Source organism: Ambystoma mexicanum, chromosome 5q (genome assembly GCF_040938575.1).
Source record: "Ambystoma mexicanum isolate Mex_15411 chromosome 5q, UKY_AmexF1_1, whole genome shotgun sequence".
Taxonomy (NCBI): Eukaryota; Metazoa; Chordata; class Amphibia; order Caudata; family Ambystomatidae; genus Ambystoma; species Ambystoma mexicanum.
In genome coordinates, this window is record NC_090933.1 from 1269661973 (window position 1) to 1269674715 (window position 12743).

General features: G+C 45.0%; 1 protein-coding gene across 3 annotated transcripts in view; it reads left to right on the plus strand.

Annotated features, from left to right (window-relative positions):
• Positions 1–12743, plus strand: part of GPAA1 (glycosylphosphatidylinositol anchor attachment 1) — a 356377-nt gene that overhangs the window by 66859 nt on the left and 276775 nt on the right. The window contains exon 1 of one of the 3 annotated variants that reach the window (XM_069621809.1): positions 1387–1564. The exons of the other annotated variants lie outside the window; for them this stretch is intronic. The gene's annotated coding sequence lies outside the window, so the exon portion shown is untranslated. Of the gene's footprint in view, positions 1–1386; positions 1565–12743 lie in introns of those variants that run through there. 3 annotated transcript variants of the gene reach the window in all.

Sequence of the window (12743 nt, forward strand, 5' to 3'; positions counted from 1 at the left end):
GCCGCAGCATGATCAAATGATTAGTGGAGTAAACATGATGCAGTGGTCCCGCCACCGGAGCCCTCGGGGTTTAATGTAACCTGATTACCAGGAAAGATTGTGTTCCCCTCCACTCAAAAATGGGTGCCAGAACCTTGCTATAGAGACCCGGTCTACCCAAATGCACCTAGCTTAATTTTAAACTATGTTTGATAAAGGGGGCACAGACTCTTTAGACAGTGTTGCCTCTTCTAAATGAAATGCCAACTCTTTGCCTAATTACATCTAAGGACATTAAACTGGTGGACCTCGTACACCCAGACAGATAGGACCATGTGTAGTTGGCTATTCGTTCCAGGATGTTGCATAGAGCACTAATGAATGAAGGCCAGAATTTCCATAAATTAGGTTATGATGCCCATTGGTAGCTCGCAGCAAGAGGATCCATTGATTGTAAACGAGGAGAGAAGTAGATTGTGTGACTCGGACAGGGGGCGAATGGGCACAGGAGATGAGGAGCAGAATTGGCGCTGGTTAGCATTCACCCTCCAAGAGGCCAGTTCTCAATTAAAGGCGATGAAGGGCAACCTTTAGCAAAGATTCAGCGCTATCCTTAGTTTCGTGGAACGTTAGAGGCTGCTCCTCATCATGATCGAATATTGACTTGTGCTCCTTTATTCACTCAAACTATTATCTGTCTTCAAGAAACTTGGCTGACTGGCCCGCCAGCATTTGATGGATATGAGATTGTCGTGGTAATGGATATCGACAAGGGGGTTTCATTTGAATCGAGTTTTGTTGATTAACACGTACCGGAACCCTGGTGGTCATCTGGACCAGATAATTCAGAATATAAATTGAAGAATGGTCCATGACTTGTCCAGACAGGCAGGTTATGGTAGTGGGCGATCTTAACTCAGACTGCTCTGAATCATAAACCAGAGATTGTGACCACCTAATAAGGGGTACTGGGACTGATGTCCAGGAACAAGCCAAACAAGAGATTGGTCGTAAGTTTAGCCACACTGATTGGGGTGTTAAACGCAAAGGGATCCAAGGACATATATGGCGTTCCAATATGGAAACTTGGGGATTGAGTAAGTTAAGTGTAGCCACCGAAGGAAAGTCTAGGACATCTTCAGCATGGTTCGGAAGGAATACTTCAACTACCATTGATTATATATTTGTCTCCAAACTATTATTTAACCATAAGTTATCATTTGAAATAGCTTAGAACCATTATAGAGATTGGAAATGCACCAAAATGTCGACCACATAACTGTGATTACGCAATTACTGCGACTTTGGTACATTTCTTTTTACCGACTTCCATTACTGCGCCCAAGACGAGCGGGGGTTGCAGTGGTTTTGCCCACTCTCCTTGGGCACAGTAACAGGAGTTAGGAGTTGCAGGGGTGTCCCCTGCTTACCATTGTGGTAAGCGGGGGACAAAAACGTTTTAAAAAAAAAAGTCCCCAAAAAAAACCAACCCTGCGGCATCAGCTCTGACCCACATAAGGGAGGAACAGACGCGGCAGGGATAGCGGGGAGTCAGCGGCGCTCACAGAAGTGCACCACCATAAAGGTAAGTGAGGTTTGGGAGTTGGGGTAGGGTAATGCGGGCCAGGTTACGCGGGCTAAGTGATATATCTGATTACTGCGCTGCGCTGCGCCGTAATTGACGTTGACATTTTCCTCGTTGCAGTTACGGGTGGCGCAGTGATCACATAGATTCATAACGTTCATGTTATGCTACTGATGACTTTGGAATGGTACAAGACTGAAGCGCTAGTTTCCATGTACGGAACATTTGTAACGACAAATCATGCATGTAACCGAATAAGATGGAAAGAAGGTAATGTCTGTACATTTAATATGCTGATGTTGAAGGATTACGAGAGCTCACCTCTAGAGGCCAAGTTGTTGACATAAACCTCTACCGGCTTTAATAAGTACCTTGTGTCTGCGATGACCACTAACTACATTAACGAACGGTAAACTACATTTGCATAAATTTGATGCTGAAGTACCTAATATGAAAAGGGACATACGGAAACAGATGAGGCAGGGAAAAAAAGCTTCTGGCAGGGATGAACACAACTTGAAATTGGTCAATAAATTGAAGCAAAAATTGGATAAAACACTATACATATAACTTGTAGCAAAGCGACGGAGGGGCTATGATGACTGCCCTTAATGAGGGTAGCGCTCAAAGTTTTTGGTCTGTAATTAAAATTAATGATCCTGAAATGAGACAAGATATTGTACAGATGTATCCAATATCCGAACACTTGTGGCTCTCTCATTTTCAAGAGTTGTTTAAATGGAGGGTTGGACCTACATGTATAAACTTGGAATTGATTGCTGATCAGTGGTCCATGATGATTACTGTGGAAGACCTAGAGAGGAGAATTATAGGTGCCAGCATTTCCAGAGCAGGTGGCTCAACTCAATGAGTACCCCCCCTCACTTGGAATACTTCCTATGTGATCCTATTTATAAGAAAGGAAGCACTATGTGTCCATCAAACTACCGCCCAATAGCCATTATGGACGCGGATTCAAAAATCTTCGCCTCATTGTTCTTGGATCATTTTGAAGAATGGTGTGTAAACAACAAAATCCTCCATATGTCTCAGCTGGGATTTAGGAAATCCATGGGCACTGACTGCGGGGGCTTACTATTGTGTAGTCTACAGCATCTGGCTTGGAGAGATAGTTAAACAACTATATACGTTGCATATATGGATTTGTAAAAGGCTTTTGATTTGGTCGATAGGCTGACTCTCTGGGAAAAATTAGATAAATGAAGGCTCCCGTATACTAATCCATCTTCATGAGGATTCTAAGATGCAAGTAAGACTAAATAATGAGGGCCTAACGACTAGAAGTATGGCCTTGGAAATTCTGTTGTGTGATTTTTATTTTTCCAGTGGACTCCCCGCCCAGGCTCCAGAGTGTCTGTGAAGACAGGAAGTGAGGGAGGAGTCCAAAACCCATGTTTGAATGTTGCAAGGCTGTTGATTGGCTGGGTTCCTGCAAGAAAGTCTGATCCTGGAAGCTGAAGAGGTAGTCGACCACTGGAACCAAAACTGAAGAGGAAGATGAAGAATTTGCGGCTGAAACAATTTCCAGCGACTGTAGAGCCTGCTGGGTAACTGAAGCCTGCTTTAGCTTTCCTTCCAATCGACCTGGAGACTCTGAAAATGACGACCCCAGATGCAGAGCCTGGTGAGACCCACTAGACTCAAAAAGACCTGCATTTTGAGCCATCTCATGCCTTGCTGCGACCTTGCGGGGGGCTACAATACCCCAATAACATGGGACCTCGAGCCATTGTGTGGTGCACCGTCTTCCAAATTCAGAATCTCGCTGAAACTTTGTGGGCATCCTGCTAGATCTCCAGAGGCACAATTCCAGTCTGAAAAGCCCCCCCAACAGAGTGCTGGATTTTGCAAATGACGAGAATCCGACCACTGATATTCTGACTTCTTCTGTGATCCTGTAATAGGTGCCAAATCCACAGAGCCACATCCAGTTGTGAGGAAAACCTTGCCCATAGCCTTCCCTGTGATCCTTGCTGCAAAATTCCTTTGTGTCCTGTCTTCATAATGAAGGAATTCAACGACCGGGTTTTTGGCTGCAGATCCTGAAGTCCTCCTGCTGCACAATCTTCTTCTGTTCTGAGGTACTGTGCTGGCTTGGGTATTTACTTACCTTAAATTGCTTGTGATTCCTGTGTAGTTTTGGGGTGTTTTCTGTAATTGGGAGTCCTCTTGTGCAGTGCACCCAGGCCCCTGCTGGAATCCTCATTGGGTCTCTTCTCTGAAGCCCCTGGACCCTCAACTAACTCTAAAGTAAAGCACTTACTTGTTCTAACAATCTTCCTTAGGAACTCTGACTTTTGCTACTTAAGAACCTATCCTGACCTGCCTGTTGAACACTAGACCCTAGTGACCCCCCCTTCTGCCACTGAGAACACTCATGTTCCAAGCATAAGGGAAATGCTTGCAAGGATTGGGCCTTTTGCCTAGAAAAGAGAGCACGTGTTTAAAAGTTACAAACTTTCAAAAGAAATTGGTTGGTAAATGTAACTCTGTGAGTGAACAGTTAAAAAAGTTATTACTTACCTTGGAACTGTTTTGCCATTCTGAAAAGTATATGTAACCTATTTTTTTCCTTAGAAACTGTTTCTCCATTCTAACAGAAAGTAAGTGTAAGGTTATATTACTCGCCTGTGATTTGGTTGTGCCTCTTCCCAAAAGTAATGCTGTTGGTTCACTTCAATATTCCTGTTAGGACAAATGTATGAGTGTCCCCAACTGGGTCTGTCTTCCCCTGACTTGCTGTTAGCCTGTCCAGAATAAGTCTGCATTAGGTTTTACCTACCTAGACTAACGTTGAGTCATTCATAAAGTGTAACACTGGGTTTTGCTTTCCCATGTCTGTTGTAGACAGACATAAAAACAGTCTTGGGTTTATACCTGCCTTTAAGTTGCTTATAGCTCCTGTAAAAAGTGTATAGGTTTTACTTACCTTGAGCATAAACGGTGTTATCCTAAAGTAAGTTTGTAATTGCTTCCCTTAGTCTGTGAACTGAAAAGCAACTCTAATTGAATATTACACCCTAAGGTCCAACACCCCTAGAATAACTGTTATCCTGAATCAGAGTTGTAGGTGTTTTACTGTTCCTAGAATAACTGTTCCGCTATTCACAAAAAGTATATTGTCCAGTGTTAGGGAGAATTCTAATTTCTGTGCTAATTCCCTTTAACCTTAGAGACCCTGAGCTCTTTTGCTGGATTTAAGGACTTTTAATTTCTACCTTGGTGTGAGTGAGACCTTTTTCTCACTCTCTCATGTATTTTGATCTGATTTGGACTCTGTGGTTCTTTGTTTTTGGAGTCTGACAAACTCTGTACGCATCTACGTTTGTATGGTGACACACAGCACCTTCAGTGCAGTGTCAGAGAATTCTTCTAGATTTCTTTTAAGGTTTAAATAACTTTTTTCTTGAGTGAACTCCTGTTCCCAAGAATAGTAAAGTGAAATTGACGTTACTTATCTTTTTCCTATCTAGGTCCAGCACACCCCATTTTATGGGGAGTGCTGGGGGTTTACTTAGTAGCCGCTTTTCCTACTGTCTCATGTAACATTTTTTTTATGTTACCCTTCCTATATTTATAGCTGGTGGCAGTGGTTTAATTTTCCTACTATTGTGCTTTTTTACCGCAGGCTGAATCCTCAGCTGCAGTATAGCACCCATGGGTGACCATTGTTTCAAAAGGGCCCCTGTCTTCTTGTTTTGCCATTTCTTGTTTGTGAGGTCTTTGTTGGGTTTTACTCAACGCGCCAAACCAGGTTTAACCCTTTTGTTCGTTTTGCCTTTGACGTGCTTCAGTACTGAAACCCGCCTCTGGCTCTAGTGTGTCTGGCAGGCCAAGAAGTGAGGGAGGTGCCTGAACCTCTCCTGGCTTAGACTCCTTGGTTAGCTGAATGCAACCAATCCTAATTGGCTGGTCGGCTGTCCTTGGAGGACAACCACCCTGCTGTGTGAGTGATAGCTAGGCTGTGCATGAATATGAGAAACCAGCATAAAAGTTGAGGCTTCCTGAACTGAAGGCAGAGTCAACCACTGGACGAAACATCCAACGAAGGAAAAGAGAAGCTTGCTGCATCCTCCTGGACCATTGAACTTCCCGGTGAAGCCCTGCTGCTGTGGTGAAACTGCTTTTCCGAATCGATTTGAGAAGCTCCGGAAAGGACGACTTCTTCCCTTGGGTTGGTGGGACTAACTAACTCCAAGACTAACTTTGCTGGAAGAGCTCCCCCAACTGGCTGTACTTTTTTGTTGTTGCTGGAATTGAGCACCAAGGGTTGAGAAATCCTTAGTTGAGTGCATCGTCTTTAATCCGGACCTGTGCTCCAGGAAGAGCCTGAGGATCCTCCCGAAATCAGGACGACCCAAGCTCTAGTCACCTCGCCAGAGTGCTGGACTCAAGGAGTGAAGGAAGCCCAACCAGTATCCAAGATCCGCAGTGCTGCTATTTGCCGGTAGCTGAAACCGCGAAATGCCACTGATTGAAAAGAGCCCATAGCTGCTGCCGACCTTCAAACTGCAGTGCAGGAGTCCTCCAGACGTCCTCCCTCTTGACCCCACGACTGAGGCCCAGGAACGCAGGATCTGCAACACTGCAACCAGGACAGAAGACTGCTGGATCCTCTTCTTCTAAGCTAAGGTACTGTTCTGACTAAGGGGTACTTGCCTCTTTGTAGCTTGCTTGTCTCAGTTGAGATTTGCATTAGCTGCCTTTCTAGAGTATTCTAGATCTAACCTTTCACAAGTGTAGCAGCTTGTGCCTCAACAGTGATTTTCTACAACAAACTCTTTAACTTTGTGCAAGACTTTTGCCTCAGCTCCATAGACATTGTTCAAATTGACTTTGGCTGTCCTGGCTCCCTGCAGACACTTCTAACCCATTGACTTTGATTCTGACTGTCCCTCATAGGTGATGCATTGGTGTCTAGTATGGCTGGGAAAGGTTTTTATCTAGACTTCATTGGGGGATTTAAAAGTGCTCACATACTCTGAAACATGTTAACCTTTTCCCTTCCTATAACCTTTGTTCGTTACCAACCTCCAGAATTTACCAAGTACATAAAGTGATATATAAATGCTTATACTGTCTAGTTAGTAAAGTCACCTCAGAGTGTAGGAAGTGTGTATGAAGCATCTCTAAAGAGCATCTACTTGCTTGTCTTGATTCTGATAACCTATTTTGGAGTGTTTTTTTATTGTTGCACATTGCCCTGTTTAAAGAATGCTTATTTAAAAACGACCGTTAAATGACTATTTTACTAGATAAAATTGATTGTAAGTGTTATTTGGATACTTGTATTTGTGGATTTCGATGCTACAGCTCTACAGCTCACATTTACCCCTCTTGAGATAAGTCTGGCTGTGCAGTCTCTCTACCAACTTGTGTAGTACAGACCTACACCAATAGGTGGGTTACCTAATACCAAGAGGACAAGACAGGTGTAGTTGCCCACAGGGTTACTATATCAAATCTTGCCTAACAGTGGTGGCAGGTGGTGGGGATTTCTATAGAGTGGTTACTTTGAGTATTTGCTGTTCTTGTGCCCAACTAAACCAGCCAGAGAGCTAAGCTCCATCAAAAAGTGAAGTAATTGTAACATGCTAAACGTGGATAACTTCAATGAGGCAGCCCTGACTTTTCTGACAGTAGATCAACTGAAAAATATGTGCAAAGTCAGGGGTCTGCCTGTAAAAGGAAACAACATGTGAATTGATTGCAAGGTTTTTGAATCACCAAAGTTTGGGTAGTAGGCTTGTAACAACTACTATCCCAACTAATGTGGAACATGATGGTGAGGATGACAGTTTAGAGCCTAACTCCAATCTGCAAGAGGAGGTAGAGGAGTCTCTGGAAGAGAGCCTCTCTTTGCCACAGCCTGCCCTTATGCCTCAGTCTATTTCCATTGGGACTCCACAATGTCCAGTTTTAAGCTCCGAATATGTTTTTCTTGGAAAGATGAGTTTAGAGTTGGAGTTCAAAAGGTTGAATGCTCAAGCTGAAGCCGCACATCAAGACGTCAAATTCTGGGAGTTGCAAATGCAACATCAAATGTATATGAAATGATTGTCCCTTGATTCTGCTTCTCTTCCAGGGGCCTCTAGGTCTGCTAGTCCCAAGAGGCCTCACCTGCCCAAAGAAGCAGCGAGTATGTATGAATCAAAAGTTGATGTGTTCGATTGGCTGGGTACATTTCAATACACATATGGTCTCAAGAAATCAGTGGGAATTATTTAATCCCTTGGCTCATGTCTAGGCTCCCCCCGCCCCCCGAATGGCTGTGATGCTGTAATGGAGTTGTGTGCCATTGAGAGGATTTTGAATCTGTGAAGCTGGCATTAATAGCCAGATTTGGGAAAACTCCTTTCCAGTACCTTCGGAGGTTTAGGAGCCTCAAAAAGACTGATGGTACCCCTTGGGCTACCTGGATATGTGAGTGTTTAAAGAACTTAGATGGTTGGTTTAAGAGTTACAGAGTGAACACCTTTGAAGGAATGGGAGATCTTTTTTGCTAGAATCTATGCTTGATGCCTGCTCTCCTGAGCTGAGACAGCAGTTCACTGACTCAAGAGATTAATCCCAAAAGGTTGGCCCAGGCTGCTGTCTTGTGGGTAGCCAACGGGGCCACTCAAAATGACGCTGGGGCAACTCACAAAAAGGAAGAAGGCAGGCAGCACAAAAAAGGGGGGGAAAGAGAATTCTAATTCCAACCATCCAAAAGAGGGCCACAAACCTAACAAGGGTATATTCCATGGGAAACCTGGTAAGTCTAGTGAAACCTCTGGTGCTAAACCAGAGGGAGGTCAGCTGAAACCCCCATTCCAGAGAACATTTGGGAAATGGTTTGTATGTGGGTCTACTGATCATGTGAAAGGGGATCCCAGATGTAAGGGTAAACGTTCAGGAGTCCACACTGTCTCCTTAGCCTTCATCCTTGAGGGAGAAGTTTATATGGCAAGTGGCAACTACTGGCTGATGACCTAATTGGAGTCCAAGCCAGTGTTTCCTTAGTGTCCCTGAGTCTGTGGGAATACCAGAATTTGGATGTGCACAACTCCATACCAGATAACGCACAAGAAGATTATAAAGACAGTGTACTTATAAATGGTCAGGAGACCCCTGCCATTAGAGACACTAGGGCAAGCATTACAGTGGTTGAAGTTTTTTCAAACCTGAGGATGTGGCCGAGAAACCCAACGGTCCCTCTAAACTTGCAGGAGGCCCTATCCAAATGGTTCCTATTCTACCAGCTCTCATCCAGTGCAATAATATGACTGTTAGAATACCTGTCCGTGTACAAAATGAGGTTCCTGGGTAAAGTCCTGTTGGGGAATGATTTGAAAACTCTTGGAGTTGTATCTAGTACCCCAGGCCTCTCAGTAAAACGAAGCAGGAGCAAACAGGATTGGCCAGAGAGGAAACCTTAGACTCTCAGTGGGAGGTTGATGAGATTCCTCTTGCCCCAGTCCACAGGAAGGCCACCCTTCTATTTCCAGGAAAATGAAAGCGCCAAAAGATAAATCTTAAGTCTCTGGGAGAAAGAAAGGTCTCAAACCTAAACCTGTTCACAGGACAAGGACATTCCCGAGAGGACTGTCCCAGGTCACACCAGTGACCCCTTCTTCAGCTGAGGCTGAGTGGGGGGACCAACCAAACGCAGAAGAAACAGCTACTGATGAAACAGAGCTGGAAGAAAACCTTCCCTATGTTTGAGATCTGGAACTTCAAGACCATCCTGAGCTGCAGACTTTACTTGCAGAAGGTGGCCCCCTCTAGGGCTGACTTGAACATAGGTCAAAGAGTGTCCCTCTCTAGAAGGGCTTTGCCGACAGACAGCTTCCCAGCTGGAAGGGCAACAGCCAGAGAAACATGGGCTGTACTGGGAGGATGGCCTCCTCTGCAGTGAGCCTACTGAGTCTACCCCAGGAGACTAAAGGAGACTTGTAGTGCCACTAAAGATGAGACAAAAGTTCTAACAGTTAGCCCATGAGATTCCTCTGGCTGGCCACTTGAGTTTCAAGAAGACCAAAGAGAGGCTATCTCTGTATTTCTACTGGCACACGATGGGAGCTGATGTAGAAAAGTTCTGTAAGAGCTGCCACAAAGTAGGTTTAAGAATGTGGCACCTTTAGTGCCCCTCCCAGTGGTGGGAGTCCCTTTTGAGAGGGTGGCGATTGACATTGTTGGCCCCCTAGACCCTCCAACTTCTTCAAGCAATGGATTTATCTTGTTTGTGGTAGACCATGCTACCAGCTATCCTGAAGTAATACCTATGAGAACTGTTAACTGCTCAAGCAGTGACCAAGGCCCTCCTTGGTATTTTTACCAGGGTAAGGTTTTCCTAAGGAGGTAATCTCAGATGGGGGTCAAATTGTATGTCCCACTACATGCAGACCATGTGCAAAAACTGTGGAGTGACCTAAAAGTTCTCAACAGCCTATCATCTCCAAACCAATGGGTTGGTGGAGAGGTTTAATAGAACTATAAAGATCATGATGGGTGCTTTAGAGGAACCCCTTAAAAGAAAGCGGGGCCTTCGACTGCCATGCCTTCTCTTTGCTTATAGAGAAGTCCCTCAAGCAGGGGTTGGGTTCAGCCTCTTTGAACTGCTCTATAGTCATCCGGTTAGATGCCTTTGACCCTGATCAAGGAAGAGTTGGAGATTTCTCCTTCCCTCAAGCCAGTGAGAGTCACTGGGGGGTCATTACAAGTTTGCCGGTCCAGAAACGATACCGGTAAACTTGCCGGTACCATTGGTTCCGGACCGGAAAACTACGAGTTCTGCGAGCGGGTGCCTTTCAGCCCACCAGGCACCCGCTCGCAGACCTTGACGGATGCATTCATTAATGGTGCCGGTGCATCCATCCTCCCTATTCCCCTTCAGTCCAATGGGACACAAATGGGGAGTAATATTTTCCGGCACCTGGCAATGGGTAATTGCCGGGGCCGTAATGCCCCAGTAAGTCCCCATTGCCGGGTGCCGGAAAATGAATGACTCCGGCGGCAGCCGTGTTGGTATTTACCGGCACGGCTACCGCCAGAGTCATAATGAGGCCCACTGACTGTGTGCTAGTCCTCAGGAAGAGGATGGCACTAATGAGGACAGAAGCTTCTGATAACCTAAAAGCAGGTCGGGCTCTGGTCAAGCATTCACATGACCAGAAGGCCAACATGGTGGAGTTCACTCCAGACCAGCTAGTTATGGTACCTACAAGGCAGAGGGCTTTACATGACAAATGAATTGGACCCTTCAAGGTTGTGGGAACACTTGGAGAGGTCGATTATTTAGTGGCTTATGTTTCCAGACCAGAACTAGGAGCTTTGCGTCTAGCATCGGATCAAAAGGAGGAGGAGAGTGAACCTCTCCCAGATATCTTCAGGCAACAACCTTCAGATGAGAAAATTTGAAGGCGTAACACTCTCTTCAGATCTGACACTGCAACAACAGGAGGAATGCAAGGCTCTGTTAAATCAGTTTGCATCCCTGTTCTCACGGACACCAGGCTTGACCCCTTGGGGCCAGCATGATATTCTCACTAGCGACAGTCGCCCTGTCAAAAGCAGGGGTTACAGGATGTCCGACCATGTAAGATCCCTCAAAGGAAGAGGCCAAGAAGATGCTTGATCTTGGGGTAATAGAGACCTCTACCAGTTCAGTCCAGTTGTAGTAGTGCCAAAAGCACGAACCTAAGAGTTGGGATTCTGTGTGGACTATAGAGCTCTTAATGCACCATTACTGATGCCCATCCTTTACCCAGGACAGATGAACTGGTGGACAGACTTGGTTCAGCCAAGTTCCTCAGTACATTTGACCTGATCTGACCGTGCCAAGAAGAAAACTGCATTTTCCACCCCAGGAGGCCTCTACCAGTTTAAGGGTATGCCTTTTGGACTAGAAAATGCATCTGCTACATTTCAGAGGATGGTTAATTAAGTTCTGAATGCAATGGAGGACATCTGCATGGCATACTTGGAATGACCATCTTCACCACCCTGGATATGTTTTGTAGGCTCTTGAACAGGTCTATCTGACCATAAAGGGTAGTAAATATCAAATTGGTCAGAGTAAGGTTGTCTACCTTGGGCATGAGGTAGGAGGAGGTGAAATAAGGCCATTGCCTAGCAAAGTACATGCTGTACAAGACTAGGCCACCCCTACTACTCAGACCCAAGTGAGAGCCTTTCTAGTTCTCGATGGGTACTACAGGAACTTCATAGAGCAATATGGGACCATAGCTTCTCCCTTGAATGCGATCTCACCCAAATTCCACAAGAAGGTCAGGTGGAACGAGGAGTGCACGAAAGCTTTTGAAGGACTGAAGAAAGCCCTTTGTCAAGCTCCAGTCTTGAGACTTCCTGACTACAACCAATCCTTCATTGTACAGCCAGATGCTTCTAATACAAAGATAGGTGCAGTTTTGAGTCTGCTGAATGAGAAATGCCCGTCTGCTTCATCAGTAGGAAACTGAAGGACCGCGAGACAAGGTGGGCAACCATTGAACGTGAGTGTTTTGCCATTGTGTGGTCCCTGAAGAAGTTTAGACCATACTTCTATGGTTCTACTTTTGTTATTCAGACAGACCACCAACCCTTGAGCTGGCTAATGCAAATGAAGGGGGAGAATCCTAAATTGTTAAGGTGGTCAATCAGCCCCCAAGGATTGGATTTCACCATAGAATACAGGTCAGGGTGTAATTACCAAAATGCTGAGGGTCTCTCCAGAAAATATGACCGACTTGATTAGGAGATTCATCCAGGAGTGGATTAAATCCTCCTGTTCCTTCGTCTGGGGGGACGAGTGTTGGGGAGAATTCTAATTTCTGTGCTAATTCCCTTAAACCATAGAGACCCCCAGCTCTTTTGCCGGACTTTAGGATTTTTAATTTCTACCCTGAAGTGAGTGAGACCTTTTTCTCACACTCTCATGTATTTTGATCTGATATGGACTCTGTGTTTTCTTTGTTTTTGGAGTCTGACAAACTCCATAGGCATATAATTTTGTATGGTGACACATAGCACATTCAGTGCCGTGTAACAGTGAATTCCTTTAGATTTCTCTTAAGGTTTAAATACCTTTTCTTGGGTCAACTACTGTTCCCAAGAATAGTAAAGTGAAATTGACTTTACTTACCTTTTTCCTATATAGGTCCAGCACACCCCATTTTAT